At 40.2% G+C, this 16214-nt stretch overlaps 1 protein-coding gene across 3 annotated transcripts in view; it reads left to right on the top strand.

Moving 5' to 3' along the window:
* Window positions 1-16214, top strand: part of LOC137627103 (zinc finger protein ZFP2-like) — a 364597-nt gene that overhangs the window by 264633 nt on the left and 83750 nt on the right. For 2 of the 3 annotated variants that reach the window (XM_068358121.1, XM_068358122.1), the window contains exon 2: window positions 1849-1973. The exons of the other annotated variant lie outside the window; for it this stretch is intronic. The gene's annotated coding sequence lies outside the window, so the exon portion shown is untranslated. The remainder of the gene's footprint in view (window positions 1-1848; window positions 1974-16214) is intronic. 3 annotated transcript variants of the gene reach the window in all.

Raw genomic sequence — 16214 nt, 5'->3', positions numbered from 1 at the left:
TGATGGACGAGTAGCAGATGGGGGAGAGAAGAGTTTAACCATTGCTAAGTCTGGGATTAATGACATAGAATGACTTTTCTTTTTCTTTCATCTTCTTTCACCTATTGTGGTCTGCAAACCTGGCCCCTGCTGTCTGTTGGTAGAACCATTTCCTTTGTGTAACCTGGTATACAGAAATATCCTTGTTACCTCCCCATACCCTTAGTGAGGTTGGATTGGAAAATGTCATTGGTACCTTCTAAGACTCCTTCATATATAAGAACTCATACCTAGACCAGTCCTAGTATCACATACACACAATTTGTGTATACTAGGCCGCTGGCCGTGCGTAGAACGAGACTAGCGAGGTGTAAGGGTCCACCAGTTACACGCAGAGCACATACAGAGAAAATCTGAGTCAAATACTAAAAGCCAGTTGGTTTGGACTTCCATTCCCCTAATGGGTAAGTCATCCCTATAAATAGCGTAGGTTTTGTATTTAGTGACGGAATAAAAGACAAAATTATAAGTAGTTTGTATTTTTCCTAACGATATAAACCTGTAGCTATTTGTACAAATTAGCCAGCAGTCTCATGTCCCCCTGCCTGTAATAAAAAGTGTGTCGTTACAACACAGGAATGTGTGTGAGCATGGTAGCCGGCTAACCATTCCCCCCCCCTCGACTAACTAGCGAGTGGGTAGTTATAGCTTGCTGTGGCCTGATTGGTAACGTCTCTGCCTGGTGTTTCCCAGTTGGGGGTTCGAGTCCCGCTCAGACTCGTTAGTGCCATTAGTGTCTGCAACGTGACCATCCCCGTGAGCTAAGGTTAGGGGGTTTGGGGAGCCTATAGGTCTATCTGCTGAGTCATCAGCAGCCACTGCCTGGCCCTCCCTGGTCGTAGCTTGGGTGGAGAGGAGGCTTGGGCTCTGATCATATAATATGTGGTCAGTCTCTAGGGCATTGTCCTGATTGCTAGGGTAATGTCACTGTCCCTTGCCTCTGCCATTCATGAGTGACCTTTAAACCTTTAAACCTTTAAAAGCCTTATGGCTATACTTTGTCAAAAGTAAAATCCCTATACATAGCGAGGGGTTGTATTAGTGTGGGAACAATTGTGTTGTTAAGAAATATACAAATTACCTACAAATTTGTCACATTAAATTTATTGTTTTCAGCTATCTCCAATGTAAAGACTTCCAGGCTTTTAGAGTTAGGCAAAATACAAATTATTTCCAAATTTATAATTTTCTTTAATCGTCAGACAACCCCTCAAAGTCCTAGTTATGTATACAAATTTGACATTTGACGCTGTGTAGGAACAGTTTCCATTCAATTATTGCCCGAATCTGTTGTACGTTATTGTGAAGCAGTAATTCATTTCCATTGAGTGACCAGTCAATCATCATCCTAGGATATGATCCTTATGAATAGCAAGGGTTTGTATTATTGTCAGAACAATTGTATTGTTAGGGAAAATACAAATTACCTACAAATCTGCCACATTAAATTTGTCATTTTCAGCTATCTGAAATGTAAAGACTTCCAGGCATTTAGAGTTAGGCAAAATACAAATTTTATTTCCAAATTTGTAATTTTTCCTTAATCGTCAGACAACCCCTCAAGTTCTGGTTTTGTATATAAATTTGACATTTGGCATTGTGTAGGAGCAGATCTCATTCAATCATTGCCAGAATCTGTTGTAGGTTATTGTGTAGCAGTAATCCATTTCTATTAAGTGACCAGTCAATCATAATCTTAGGACAACTTTTAATTTCTTGTGCAATTGAACAAGTCTTAATGTGAAGGTAATGTTTATGAGTTTCTAATTCAATCTATACAATCTTTTCCATGATTTGTTTCTCCTCTAGGTAATAAATGACAGCTGTCATCATGAAAAAGTGATATGACTTCTCTATCCTGCAAAGATACCCAAAAGGAACATTATACCAAGATATCCCCGAGACTTACTTAGAAATCCCACGGGGCAAATACAGTGAGTAGCATTGTAATTGTGTGGAAGTAACTGATAGTTGTTCCTACATAAATACAAACCTTCAATTTTCATGCCGGAGAGATGATTCAGCCCTAGCTGGTTTATCTATGAAAACTATTAAGCGAGGTGTCAATAACCCTTCACTAGTTAGCAGGGGTAGCAGTGTGTTGGCTTTGCCCGCCCGCTGTAGTGGTTTGTGGAATGTGACCAGATGTAGCACGTAGACTGCCTAGTGTCCGAATGCCGACCACACCCCAACGTTCACTACACAAAAAGATAAAACGGTGAGATACCGAGAAATCTGGGTAAAAGGTAAACAGTCAAGAGAATTGGGCAATGGGCACCACCTCTCGATTATTTATACTTCGCAAGGGGACCAAACTACAACCTTAAATTTCCCTATTATCTTTTCTTTCCTTGAGCTTGCTGAATAAACAGGTCGTATGACCGTTGATTTAATTCTATGGAAAATCAGCAATATATAATAAATAGCTCTATCTTTTTGGGGTAAGATTGGTTGGAGAAAGAAAAAATGACATTCTTAATGTATTCATAGGCTGGAACGTAAAACACTCATGGATGAAATATATTGAAAAAAGGAAAAAAAAAATAACAAAAAGGTTTATGACAAAATGAAAAAAAAATTTGACAGATACTTCAATAAGGAAATTTCTATTGAAAGGAAAAATTAGCATCCCTTGATACTCCAGCCTCACAATAACTAGATTAAAAGATTATTTGACAAGAAAGTAAATAGTTCAGCTGACTGGACACTCATAGCCAAAAAAAAAGTCATCAGGAACAGGTTATTCAGAAAGCCACACATTTAGTGAAGACGTCAATCACATGAGTTCTACAAAGTGTATTATATATTAAAGTTGGGCTCAGTGTGTATATGTGTGCAGCATAAAATTGTCCTCCTCCTCCTACAAGTATACTGGAAGAATAAACAGATTCTTCACAAGCATCATTTCATCACAACCAGGATAATTCACAATAATATGTTCTTGTCAAGTTCCTTCATATTTGGGAATTTCTGTCCATATGAAAATTCAGATGCCTACATATTGCTTCATGTGGCGCTAAAAGACAATATTACTTTTATTTTATTTGCCTTGTGTACTGAACATCACAGATGTTCCACAGAAGCTTAACTTTCTTAGTTTTGCACCTTACAAATTACACTCCAATAGGCAAAATATAGGTCTCTTGGTTGTATTTACAAGTGATTTATAAAAGGGGACTTGAATTGTTTATTTTTTATACAAGAATAGTATCAGCAGGTAAAACCTTTCAATATCACCCTACTATGGGGCTATTTTCTACCCCTGTCAAGTGATATTTCCTGTTGGGCTCATTACTCCACTATGCTCACTTGGTCTGACACTGTTGTTGAGCCAAGCTAATAGCACCACATCAGACATGTAGGTTTGGGTACGTCTAGTAAGTAACATTAATTATCCAGAGGAAGCAAAGAGCTCAGTATGCAGGTGACAGCTCTTCCTTATACTAAAGTTCAGGTTTTGTTATGAATCTACTTGATCTGTAAAAACTCTACTGGGTGTAACACCTCACCAGCCACCTGGTAAGAAAACAAAGGAATTTTTGAGTGATATTTGACATGAGGTAACTAAATTCCTAAAACTAATCAATAGTAAAAAAATACAATTACAAATGAAATTATTTGAAAGATTTTGTATTTTTCCTAAACAGACTTTCTTTTACGACACGTTTACCCTGCAACTGAGCCTACTTTTGGTTTGGCTACAATTGAGTGAAGACATGCATGTCTCTCTCTCCTAGAATTCCTATTATTTATTGTAGTAACTTGGTTTACTTTCCCTTTTCCAGAAATAACTGTTATTTGAGGACTGCCAACCATGCAGGTTTGTCATGGTGTACTGGGCCGGACTTGCAATACCCATAAGTCAAACAAGGAGATGTATCCTCACCGGCTTGGCCCTGCGTGAAAATTGCACTCCTGCATGGAGGATTCTCCTTGCTCGAGTGTCAGTAATGGTCATCCTCCCAGTAGAAGAATACCATAGACATAGGAATTAGTAGTCTAAAAGGGGTTCTTTGCCTTCGAATTTGAAGTCAAAGAAGTTCTGACTTCTATCTCTTGCAGCTAGCACATTCCCACCTGTATCTTCCCATTCAGCTTCCTCTGGAGGTCAATCGGATAACAGTGATGACCATGCGACGCCAGGACAATCTTCAGTCAAGGAAGAGCGTGTTGATCACAATAACATAGCAGCTGTGGCTTCCCCTTGAAGAGAGTCGTCTTTGCTTGATGCCTTGATGCTGTGGCTTTCCTTGGTGCTTTCAGGCTCCCCCACGAAGGAGAGGCTTCCGGAGGTGTTAAATTTAGGGGCACTGTTGGAGTACACATCTACATCCGCATGGGTTGACCTTCCCTACCAACTGCCGATGGAATGAAGTCCCTTTCAGCCAGTCTCGCGACTCTGGCGTAATCTTCCTCCACAGTTCCTCCTCCACTTGAGGTTTTGCAACCTAGTCCTCTGCCTAGCATGCGAACAAACCCTCCGAGGTGAGCATGTATATATTGAGTTTGAGCAGCATGAGGATTCCTGCAATCCTTAACCTTTTGAGCTTACAGACACTTTGTGGATGTATGACAGATGTTCAAGGATACAGGGAAGGTCATCATCGCTTGAGTGGTGTTCCCCTTGAGCTATTTGCAAGCGTGTATGTTACTCGTCACCGCCTCTCACCACCTCTCCTGAGATAGGCTTTTCAGATCCTTCAGGTGATCACTCCCGATGGCTCCCTGGATCCAAGGGGGTATCCACCTTGCCATTGCGGCATCACAAACTAATTAATATTCCTCTTTGTGGGGACTGCCAGGGAACATTAGGGCACCCTCAGATCCTATGCATAGGAACATGATTGCCACCGTTCTTGCCCCAGTTTCTTTGCCAGTCCCTGTGCTTCCTTCATTGGCACCAGTGCCAACTCCCACACTCAGGTCACCTGTGTACATATCCATGTATTAAAGGTGTCAGAATACGAAAGCTGACCACCGCTAAGCCTGCCCCAGTATGGGCACAATTGGAAACCGTCCTTATTAAGGTCAGCAAGTGGCATAGGAAGCCAGAGAAGGCTACGCCCCCTCCAGGAGTTATCTTCCACCTGAGGATGAGCAGAGAATCAAGATCTCAGAGAGGTCTCATTTATAGACGAGTACAAACTGTCATGTGTCAAGACAATTGACTCTGCCTCCACCACTCTGCCACCGGATCCAGTTACTACTTCTGCAGGCCGTGGAGCCCTTGGAGGCTCCTCAGAAGGAGATTGCTTGTATCTTAACCTCCTTCACTTACAAGCCCCGATGGCAGAAGGACTCGAGTTTCCTTCCTGAGAACTGGACATTCAAGATTGTGCACAATCTGATTCTTCAGAGGAGAATTCTAGAGGTAGTGGCGGCCTTGTTGGTTCCTTCTGCCCATGATCCTTTTCTTAGGCATCAGTCCTCCTTTTAGGGTATACGCCAACCACCCTGATCCAACTCAGGTCAAACCTGGTGTGAACCATGAGTTGGATGAAGTTTGGGACTTGGCCTCTGATGATTCCAAAGGCGTACTGCCAGCTCCACCTAGCCCGAAAGCCTCTATCAGTTAGCAAGGCTAGTCTGATTTCTCCTTTTTTTGGGGTTCTGTCCTGTATCATAACAGTTAATGCACTTTGGGAAGCCACGTACTCTCCTCCCCCATGGGAGAGATATGGTGTTGGATCTCTTCCGCCAGGTCACACAACCTAATAAGCCTTGGTCTAAGATGGTGTAAGGGTCCATTAAGAAGGTAATATCGCACATCTCAGCAAAAAAAAAAAAGACTACCTAAGTACCAGATATTCGTTTTGATTACTTCCTTCACCATTTATGTGGCAGTGAAAGTACTATAACATCCTCAACGACAGATTTTCTCCCCTGCCATTAGACCCGGTAGTGTCAGCCTTTGGCCCAAGATAAGACAGTGAAACTTGCAGTACAGCCGGTGGTGTTTTTGGCTGCTGATGCTGTTAACATAGAGAGGATTGCAAAGGCCACTTTGCGAGCCTCCTCATGGATGGACTATAGGTCCAGTACCGTGGGCTATCTGCCCGTGACTGAAGATCTGTCTGATCCAGGAAAATAGAAAGCTGCTAAGAGCGACGTTCTATCTGGAGCCACAGGAATCGAGTCCCTGGCTCATAATGTGGCAAAACAGTGGTCCAATTGGATATTGAGGAGACAAGACACCTTCATTTCCAAGTTCCAAAGGCAGGTACTAAAGAGGGAACCCTCTGTCTCCGCAACTCCTCTGTTACTTTATTGTCCCTGTTCAACACAGAAGACGTCGACGCTGTTGTGAAGATATGGAGGATTGCGAGTCACAACTCCCTCCATAGAGCCATTATTTTTAGTCCCTTCTCTTTAGCACCGATTGCACCAAACGCGCAAGAAAGCTCCCCCTTCCAGACAGCCCTGTCATGCCAAGAAGACATGGGGTAGGGGCACTCTCACTAGGGAGTATATTCCTCCCACAGTACCACTGGTGGGGGAATGCCTGAGTTGCAGCTGGTAGCAGTGAGAGTGCCGCCACGCGGCCAAACCCTGGACGGTTAACATACACCGAGTGGTTTACATCATTCCATTGTAGTGGTTAGCTTGCTGCTACCGACACACCTCATTCTACTACCACACAACTGTACGCAGTGGCCACAGATAAATTCATCAGGGAAAAAAATACAAATGATATGGGCATTGGGGGCTGTCCCTTTTTAATTCTGGGCAAGTGGATCCCAACTTCAAAACCAAAGGTTCAAGCAACTGTGATAGTCCAGGTAAGGCTTTCTGGCTGTGGCCGGACGTAGCACGCAGACTGCACTCTAACCTCGCTACAGAAAAATACTATGGAGAATTTTCTTAGAAATTACTATATAACTCGTATTTCAGATAAGATCAGATTTATTTACTAATATAGGGAAGGACAATATGTGTTTGTGAACTGTAATCAAAACACTTATTAAGAACAACCATATTTATTTCAAAATAGAAAAAAGATAATTTGAAAAAAATAATATCCAATAATGTGAAAAATAAAAGTTGCGTACTCATATGGCATTCTAGAGTTCAGTACCCTTTGTCTACTGTATAAAACTAAGACAGATGGACCTGATTTTCTTTCATCATACCAACAGATGGATTGAAACCCTAGAAAATAAATAACCCTAAATATACTCATTTTAATGGTATGACAAAGTGGTACATCTTTGTTATACGCTCTCTTGTCTATGGTCTATGGCAGATCTGCCGTTTTCTTAATCCCTCTATACATGTACTGTATAGATAAACTTGTAATCCGTATTTGAAACATTTTAGTTTTGCCTCGGTTACTCGCTTGATTCACATAGCTCCCACAATTATTGGATAAACAAATTAAGACATTTTAACCATTTTTGGTTGATCACCACACTGAAACACGTCAGAGTCTCTAGATTGCTCCTTGTCCACAGGTATTTTTTTGTTTCTTTTTTTCTAGAGAACCACAGAGACCACCAATAGTGACATGTTCACAGTCTTTGGATGTCAGGATGCCTGAAAACTTTAAATCAATCAATCACAGTCTTTGGTTTCTTCTAATTTCTAAGTTGTAACCTGTTTCCAGCTGGGTGGAGGGCCCTGTTACTCTATAAAACAGAGAAATGTCATGAGATGATTGAGATAGTGAAGAGTATTAATAATATGGCAGGAAATGAAAACAAAGCTATGAGAAAAAAATTGGAATTATACTTTCCTAATGTTCATTTCTGTTCTGATTTTTTTTTGTTACCGTCCCCCCTCTAGTCCTTCAGTCCATCTAAAAATTGTTTCTTGACTAGCAGCAATGCCCTACACCAAATCTACAAAGTTCTAGTCCAGTAATAATTTGACAGTTCTCTGATAAATGAAAAAAATCAGTGGTAGGAAAGGATGATAAAACATAAAGAACAAAGGATGTACATAAAAGATTTTGAAAATTGAGTGAACCATCAGCCTTCCAAACAATGCTCCAATAACATAATCCATTAACAGTAGAACACCATCATCTTCTATATGGAGGAAAATAAAAAAAATTGCTGGCAAATTTACCGCAAACCCACCACCAGTGTTGAAAGTGAACGGTCAGTATATGACTGAAGCAAATGAAGTTAGCAATGCCCTGGCTGACCATTTTTCAAATGTATCATGCAAGAGTGTAGCAGCTCCTGGTCACCAGTAAAGGAACATTGAAGAAAAGAAAATTTTAAATTTTGCAACAGGAAGGGAAGAATTGTATAATCCTCCTTTTACTGGAAGAGAACTTGATTCTGCACTCTCTACTTGTAATGATACAGCCCCTGGACCTGATGGAATTCCATATGCATTGGTTAAACATGTACATTTTGATACAAAGTTATTTATTTTAAGCATTATTAATAGAATATGGCATGATCATAGTTATCCAAGTGTGTGGGAACTAGCCATTATTTTAGTCTTTTTGAAACCTGGTAAGGCCAAGTTTTTAGCAGCAAATTATTGACCTATTGCATTGACATCTTGTTTATGTAAAATCAATATGGATTCAGAAAAATGCACTCAACAACTGAAGTGTTGATACGACTTGAGTCTTCTATTTGTGAATCCTTTGCTTCCAAACAGCACCATGCGAGTTTTTTTTTTTTATCTTAAAAAGGCCTATGATACCACATGGAGGTATGGTATACTTAAAACAATTCATGAATTAGGATTAAAAGGAAAACTACCACTATTTATTCAGTCATTTCTTTCACAAAGAGTTTTTCAAGTGAGTGTGGGGGAAACCCTATCAGAGAGTAAATGTTAGGAAGAAGGAGTTCCTCAGGGTAGTGTGCTGAGTGTAACTCTGTTTGCACTAGCAATTAATGGAATCGCCTCAGTCATTCCCGGGATGTTCTCTCAACATTATTTGTGGATGATCTTTCAATATCATTTGCCTGAGCTAGAATGGCAATGGTTGAGCGAAAAATATAACCCTTTATTGACAAAATTATCCATTGGGCTGATATGAATGGATTTAACTTCTTGACAAGTAAAACTACTATTGTCCATTTTTGTCGTATCCGGGGAGTACATCCAGACCCCCATATATACATTAAAGGTCAACAGATACTATGTGTAAGTGAAGCTAAATTTTTAGGTTTGATATTTGATTATAGGCTTACATGGGTTTCTCACCTAAAAGTGTTGAAAGCTAAATGTCTTGAGGCTCTGAATATTTTAAAAATATTGTCCCATACATCCTGGGGGGCGGGGGAGCAGACCGCAATACTATTCTAAAATTTTGCAAGGCCTTGATTTTTTCCGAAATTAGCTATGGATTTGAAATATTCTCCTCAGTCACCCCAAGCTGGTTAAAGATATTAGATTCAATACATCATGCTGGTATTAGATTGTCCACAGGAGCATTTAGAACCTCACCTATCCCAAGTCTCCTTGTTGATGCTGGAGAGTTAACTCTAGACCTTTACCGAATGTCCGCTATTATTCGGTATTGGTTTAGATTGCAAAAGACTCCCTAATTCTCTAGCCTTTCAGACTGCAAGCCTTGTAAAGCACTCAAAATACTTTGGATTGCACCTAAAATCTCCTCAACCTTTTGGCTTTCGGGTGAAACAATTATTAAACAGTCTTGATAAAATTAGAATTGAGGGTCTTCCTTTTAAGGTATCATCAATGCCCCCATGGAAATTGTCAGAGGCATCTTTTTGTAAATGGTTGATTGAAGTTAGGAAGAATATGACTGACTTAGAATCCAGGTCTTTTAATGGAACATGTTGTAGAACATAGGGGATCAACTTTTATTTATACTGATGGCTCCAAATCTGATGCTGGCATTGGATTTGGAGTACATAGTAATGGTTTTAATTGTAGAGGTGCACTTCCTCTAACAGCTTCCATATTTACTGCCGTACTGTATGGCACACTAACCGTTGTTGAGAAAATAGCATTAGAAAAGGAGGGTAATTTTACCATTTTCAGTGATGCAAGGAGTGTCCTTCAAGCTTTAGAAGTTTTTAATTATAGTAACCCTCTATTTTTCATGAATTTAGAATGGCTTTTTATAATTGAACTGAGAGGTATAATGGTTCAATTTTGTTGAGTTCCAGCCCTTAGCTGTGTCTGCGAATGAGAAGGCAGATTCATTAGTGAAGAATGCTGCATCCGAGTTGCTGGCAAGAAGGTATCCCATTCTGTGTTATGATTTCCTACCTAACATCAAGAAATTTTTTTTTTGCAATAAATGGCAACAGCACTGGGATACTCTAGATGGCAATAAAATGAGAGAAGTAACAATTTTCATATCTTCTTGAAGGTATAACATGACGCCCCGAAAATGGGAGACGTCTCTTTTTCGTCACCGTATTGGTCACACTCGGTTGACACACAAGTTTTTCTGAAGGGTCAACACCAACTGTATTGCGATGATTGTGTAGTACCTTTAACAGTGAGGTATTTGTTGACCGAATGCCTCAGTTATAATAACTTGAGGAATAGATATTTGTTTGGGGCTCAAGGTGAGGAGGGCAGGTTCATCCTTGCCAAGATTCGTGGATGTGATGTGCCCTATTATGTGAGGGACATTTTTACATTTATTTCAGAAGCAGGTCTTCTGAAAACTATTTAACTTCTATAAGGACATTCAACTTTTATGGTTTTGATTGAATATTTTTTTTTTATATATAAAATAAATGATATCGGCGTCAATGACCTTAGATGTCAGGATGCCTGAAAACTTTAAAGCAACCAGTTCAATAACATAAATGAATTATATTTTAAATATTTCCCATTACTGGGTTAAGGTCTGCAGTACATGGTTACCTACCAAACATTTTTACAGTGAGATATCCAAATAATACATTATTGTGTTTATAGAAAATTTAAAGTGATGGAATCTTTCCCATCATATAATATGACATGTTTCCTCAGCCTTTTTTATCCCAATGTGGGAATAAAAAATAACAATTAGTGATTAAAATACTAAACCTAAAGTAAAGAAGAAACTTCTGCACTTAATTCAATCTACTGGTGAGAAATATTATCTCTGGGGATAGGCTAAGCTGGTAGCTATCCAAATAAAAGCGTGTTGCTTTTAAATTTTCGATAATCTTGCATTACCGCTGGTATTTGTTGGTTAGCAACATTCTCTGATGTGGAACAGAGACAGAATCAGTAGACTCAGAAGATAATAAAAATCCAAAAAATCAGGCAATGATTCAGAAAATAGCTATGGTTGAGAAAACCCGAACAGAGCTGTCACTTTTATATTAGTTAAACCCGACTCTGCCACCTCCACCTTGAGTTCCGATCTGTGTTTCAGACTTCCATCAGAATGCCGGAAAGTGTAGAATTCTAAGGTAACTAATTTGTGGAAGCCAATTCCCTTCCCGCAGTTTCCGTCTGATTAGTGAGATGAGGCCTCCACTCCATGACTCGAGGCTGAACTCGAGGTAGGTCAGGAACAGAACCTTTGAACCTAGTCCATTGGGAGATAAATCCGCTGGAGGGGGGATTCTCAGGCAACAGTCGGTTGTTAAAATAGGGAGGCAAAAAAGCTGAGGAAGTCATAACCGGGATAAGTGGACACTGCTTTGTCAGAAACAGGTCTTTCTATTCTAGTAGCTCTAGACAAGTCTAGGTTGCAACTCTTGAAACCAGCTAAAAGTTGTACCAACAACAGAATGCTGGGAACCTCCCAGAATTCCCAACTCTCTGGAAGATGAATGACACTTTCCTGCTGAAAAAAAGAGGCTAAGAAACGTGGTGTTGGAAATTCTGGCACAGGAGAGTAAACCACCGATTCACCAGTCAAAATTGGTGTTTCACACATTTCAGTGGAACAGTTCTCCCACAGTTGGAGGACCCTATGATCTCGAATCGCTGTAGTCTTCTGTACAGGAGTCTCATCGTGTTTCTCTGGTAGATACAATCAAGCATCCAGTGCTCCTTTTCTCTCATAATTCCTGGCTGGCTTTAGGATGGGCCTGGGCTGAGTAAGACTTCTCTCAGGACTGTAACTTTTCTTTTGAGATTTGTTACAATCTCGAGACAAAAGGTATGATGCAACTATTGAAGCCACAATCAAACAAGGTACTATCATTACTGGAAACTGAACTCTCTGAAATTTCTGACAAAGTCGGACTATTATACACAAGTTACAAACTATTCTGAGTCACTGTTACAGGATCAGAACCTCAATGATACCAGAGAAAGGGCCTCCTAAGATAAACTGGAGGTTCAACCCATGCCTTTAGCTAGATATAGTGAGTCTATACCAGTTCACCATCAGGTAGTCTCTTCAGCTCACAGGGGACTTCCCTCTTAATGAGAGAATGCCTTGACGAAGTCATTGAGCTTCAGCACGGCATTTCATTCCCGTGCTGAAACTTGGTGACGGGCAAGAGGGCTCTCGAACTTGGGGAAATTGCTCCCCCAGTTCGAATCTAAATTTCTCTCTTTTACCTTTTACCTTTTTCTTTTTCTCAATATTACTTCGACCTTATCCTAATTTCACAAACTTTCTTTAGTCTTGCTTTCCAAACTCTATGAGAAAAATTTCCCTCATTATATGTGTGTATATATTATGTACAGTACATATATATTTATTATTATTTTTTATTTTTTTTTTTTATTCTTTTCTCCTATGGCTTGGATGTTTTTACAACCATTGTAGCCCCGACGGGGATGTTCATACATCCTTTATTGCTGCCTGCTTTGATGAGTGGGAGGAGGTATCGCGGTTGGGAGGTGTTTGCATTCAAAGCTATATGTGAGAGTATTGGATGATTTCAGCCATCCCGAAGATGGTTTGTACCTTTTTGGCGGAACTATTCTCAAGTGTTGGGTCTTCGGAATCCAGGGGGATCCAATGCTTGGGGTAGGACTCTCGGCTTTTGGCCGGAAGCCCGTCATTATAGATATGGGGAGGATGATTCCATAATTTCTTGGTCTCAGTCCTAACAGGCGGGTTCAGCTTACACCTGTGCCTCTATATCTGTTTTGATGCTATCCTTCGGGTAGGGTATGGAGTGGACCATCTGGGAAGTATACTCTCATTGTGCCGATAGTGGAGAGTGCAAATTTCCTTTCCGACGCGTGATGGCCTAACATTCTCGAGCAGGTACATCAAACTAACTCTTTTTCCCTCTCTTTAGTATAATGGATTCTTTAAGGAACGAACCCCCATCCCCTGGATACGCTGACTCTCCCCCGGCACTGTTGACGACCTCTGCTAATGTGATAAGGGATAGCTTTGTTGATGACCTCGGAACTGGAAAGGACCATTCTACTGATATTTCTAAATCGAGTAATTTGGGTAACACGAGGAAACTTCGAATCCTCCATGTTACACAAATTTCAATAGAAACAAATTATGATGACCTATGTAAAGCATTTGAATGCTATGGATGCATAAAAGAAATAAGGATGAAACTTGAAGCTGAAACTTGGGATTCATGGATATCTTATAGTAGTTATGACGAAGCATTTAGTGCAATAAGTAATTTGAATAATATTAAAATTAATAACTTGAATGTCGCGGCTGCTCTCTGCGATAAGGTACCAAAAGATTTAGATGTGTACAGGCCTGCCGATTGGTTGGAAAAAGGCGCAGATTTAGTCATGCCCTCCCAGAGAAATCCAAAACCACCGATGTGGCTTATAGCTGAATCAAAGGGGGTTACAGGGAATTATTTTAAAATATGCAAATTGATTCAGAAAAAAGTAGGAACTATTGCACCAGGCGATATATCTCGTTTCGGAAAAAATAGTTTCCTTATCCATGCCAAATCCAGTACACAGTCGGTAATATTGTCCAATATGAAAATAAATAATGATGACATTAAGTTAGATGTCAAACCCCACCTAAATTTTAGCTACGGAAGGGGCGTAGTTTTTAACAGAGATCTATATGATTTTACAGAGGAGGAGATACTGGCCATGTGTCCATTAAATGTTTGGAAAGTTCATAAAGTCCCAGGTACATCAATGATAATCCTTACGTTCCAGGATGCTGATGTACCTTTTCATATTATTATCGAGAACGAAAGGATTAAAGTAAGACCCTTCAAGCAGAAGCCATTGCAATGCTTTAATTGTTTTAAATTTGGGCACCCGTCCAAAGTTTGCAAAAATGAGAAGATGTGTGGTATTTGCTCCAAATCTTACCATGGAGAGTGTGCACTTGGAGCCAGGTGTTTAAATTGCAGCTCGAATCACAAATCCACAGACAAGATCTGCGAGCTATATAAGTTGGAGGAAGCTGCCCTCAACAAATCAAACTTAGAACACATAAGTGTGACCCATGCCAAAAGACTATTAAATAAATCAAATACATATGCTAAGGCATTAAAATCAAACCAACCTAGCACTGCCAATAGCTCAAAAAAAAGTATACTATCTGACAAAATGTCAAATAACGAGGTAACCATATCACCTCCTGAGGCTTTACCACGGTGTATTAACACTAGGTCATTGCCCATTGCTGTACAGCCTTCAGCCGCCATTACAAAAAGTAATACAAACCTCTCTCAGGCCATGTCCTTGCCTGATCTGATGGAGGTTCCACTTAAGACTAACTTACCTGATGCACCTGTTGTGGGAAAGGTGCAAAAACCTCGAATCCCACCATCTATTAATCGCAAAAGAGAGAGACCTCCATCTCTCTCTCCACCCTCCATTAGAAACGTTAAGGTAATGACATCAAATAAATTTGATGTTTTATCTGTTGATGTTTCTAATGAACCAGAAGATGGACTGAATAAATCAGAAATTCAAGTTGAGGTCCACCATCCACCTCAACAAATAGATAAAAAGAATACAAAGAAAATCACCAACGTTAAACCCAACATAACAAGACCACCTCTGAAGAAATCTACTGGTAATAATGTTACATTAAAAACTTCTAATGGGAAGACCTCATCCAAGATGTCTTCCAGAAATAATCCATAGTTTTCTCCTCCATTTTGCAATGGAACTGTCAGGGTTTGAGGGCGAAATATGAAGAACTTAAGCTCCTAATTCATGAGCATTCCCCCATAATTGTATGTCTACAGGAAAGTATGCTTGATTCTAACACTCCTAGTCCTCGAGAGTATGTTAGCTATAGAACACCATATAATCAACAAGCAGGGAGCCATGGCAGAAGTCTCATGTACATTCGTCGAGATGTTCCCCAAATACCCATGTCTATACGTACAACCCTGCAGGCAGTTGTTGTACAAATTGATATAGGGAGAAAATATACAATATGCTCTCTGTACTTACCTCCAAATGATAATATTTTATATGATGATTTAGCAGAGGTCATTCAACAACTCCCTCAACCTTTTCTCTTATGGGAGATATGAATGGTAGACATCCTTTATGGGGTGATGTTTTGGCCAACACAAGGGGCAATATTATCTCATCAATTGTGGAGATTGAGGATGTGGGACTCCTTAATACAGGAGAGCCCACACACTTCCATGTTCAGACAGGTACTTTGTCATGCATTGACCTCTCAATTGCAAGCTCTAACTGCCTTCTTGATTTTGATTGGAGGACATTAGATGATTGGCATACTAGTGATCATGCACCAATCATTATAAACACCAACAAGGGTCCGCCTTTGCAAAGATCACCACGTTGGAATCTAGACAAGGCAGACTGGGTTAAATTTTCCGAGCTAAGTGAAATCGAAGGGAGAGCAGAACAGTTTGAAAGTGTTGATGATGCCATAGACCTACTGAATGGAACTCTTCATACAGCAGGAGTTAATTCAATTCCCAAAACAACAGGGTTATTCAAACGACGACCAGTCCCGTGGTGGTCTTCAGAACTAACTGCACTCCACAGAGCCACAAGAAGATCTCTAACACGATTGCGTAGACGCAGAACTGATGAGAATTTAACTATGTACAAGAAATGTAGAGCACAGTTCCGTCGTGCCATGAAAGAAGCAAGGCGCCAGTCATGGATGTCTTTTGTTTCCTCTATTAACAGTAGAACACCACCATCTTCTGTGTGGAGGAAAGTAAATAAGATAGCTGGCAAATTCACCCCCAACCCACCACCAGTGTTGAAGGTGAATGGCCAGTATGTAACTGAAGCAAATGAAGTTAGCAATGCCCTGGCTAATCATTTTTCAAATGTATCCAGCAAGTGTGAAGGAGCCCCTGGTCACCAGTATAGGAGCATTGAAG

Source organism: Palaemon carinicauda, chromosome 34 (assembly GCF_036898095.1).
Source record: "Palaemon carinicauda isolate YSFRI2023 chromosome 34, ASM3689809v2, whole genome shotgun sequence".
Taxonomy (NCBI): domain Eukaryota; kingdom Metazoa; phylum Arthropoda; class Malacostraca; order Decapoda; family Palaemonidae; genus Palaemon; species Palaemon carinicauda.
This window is presented reverse-complemented; position numbering and strand designations above follow the sequence as displayed.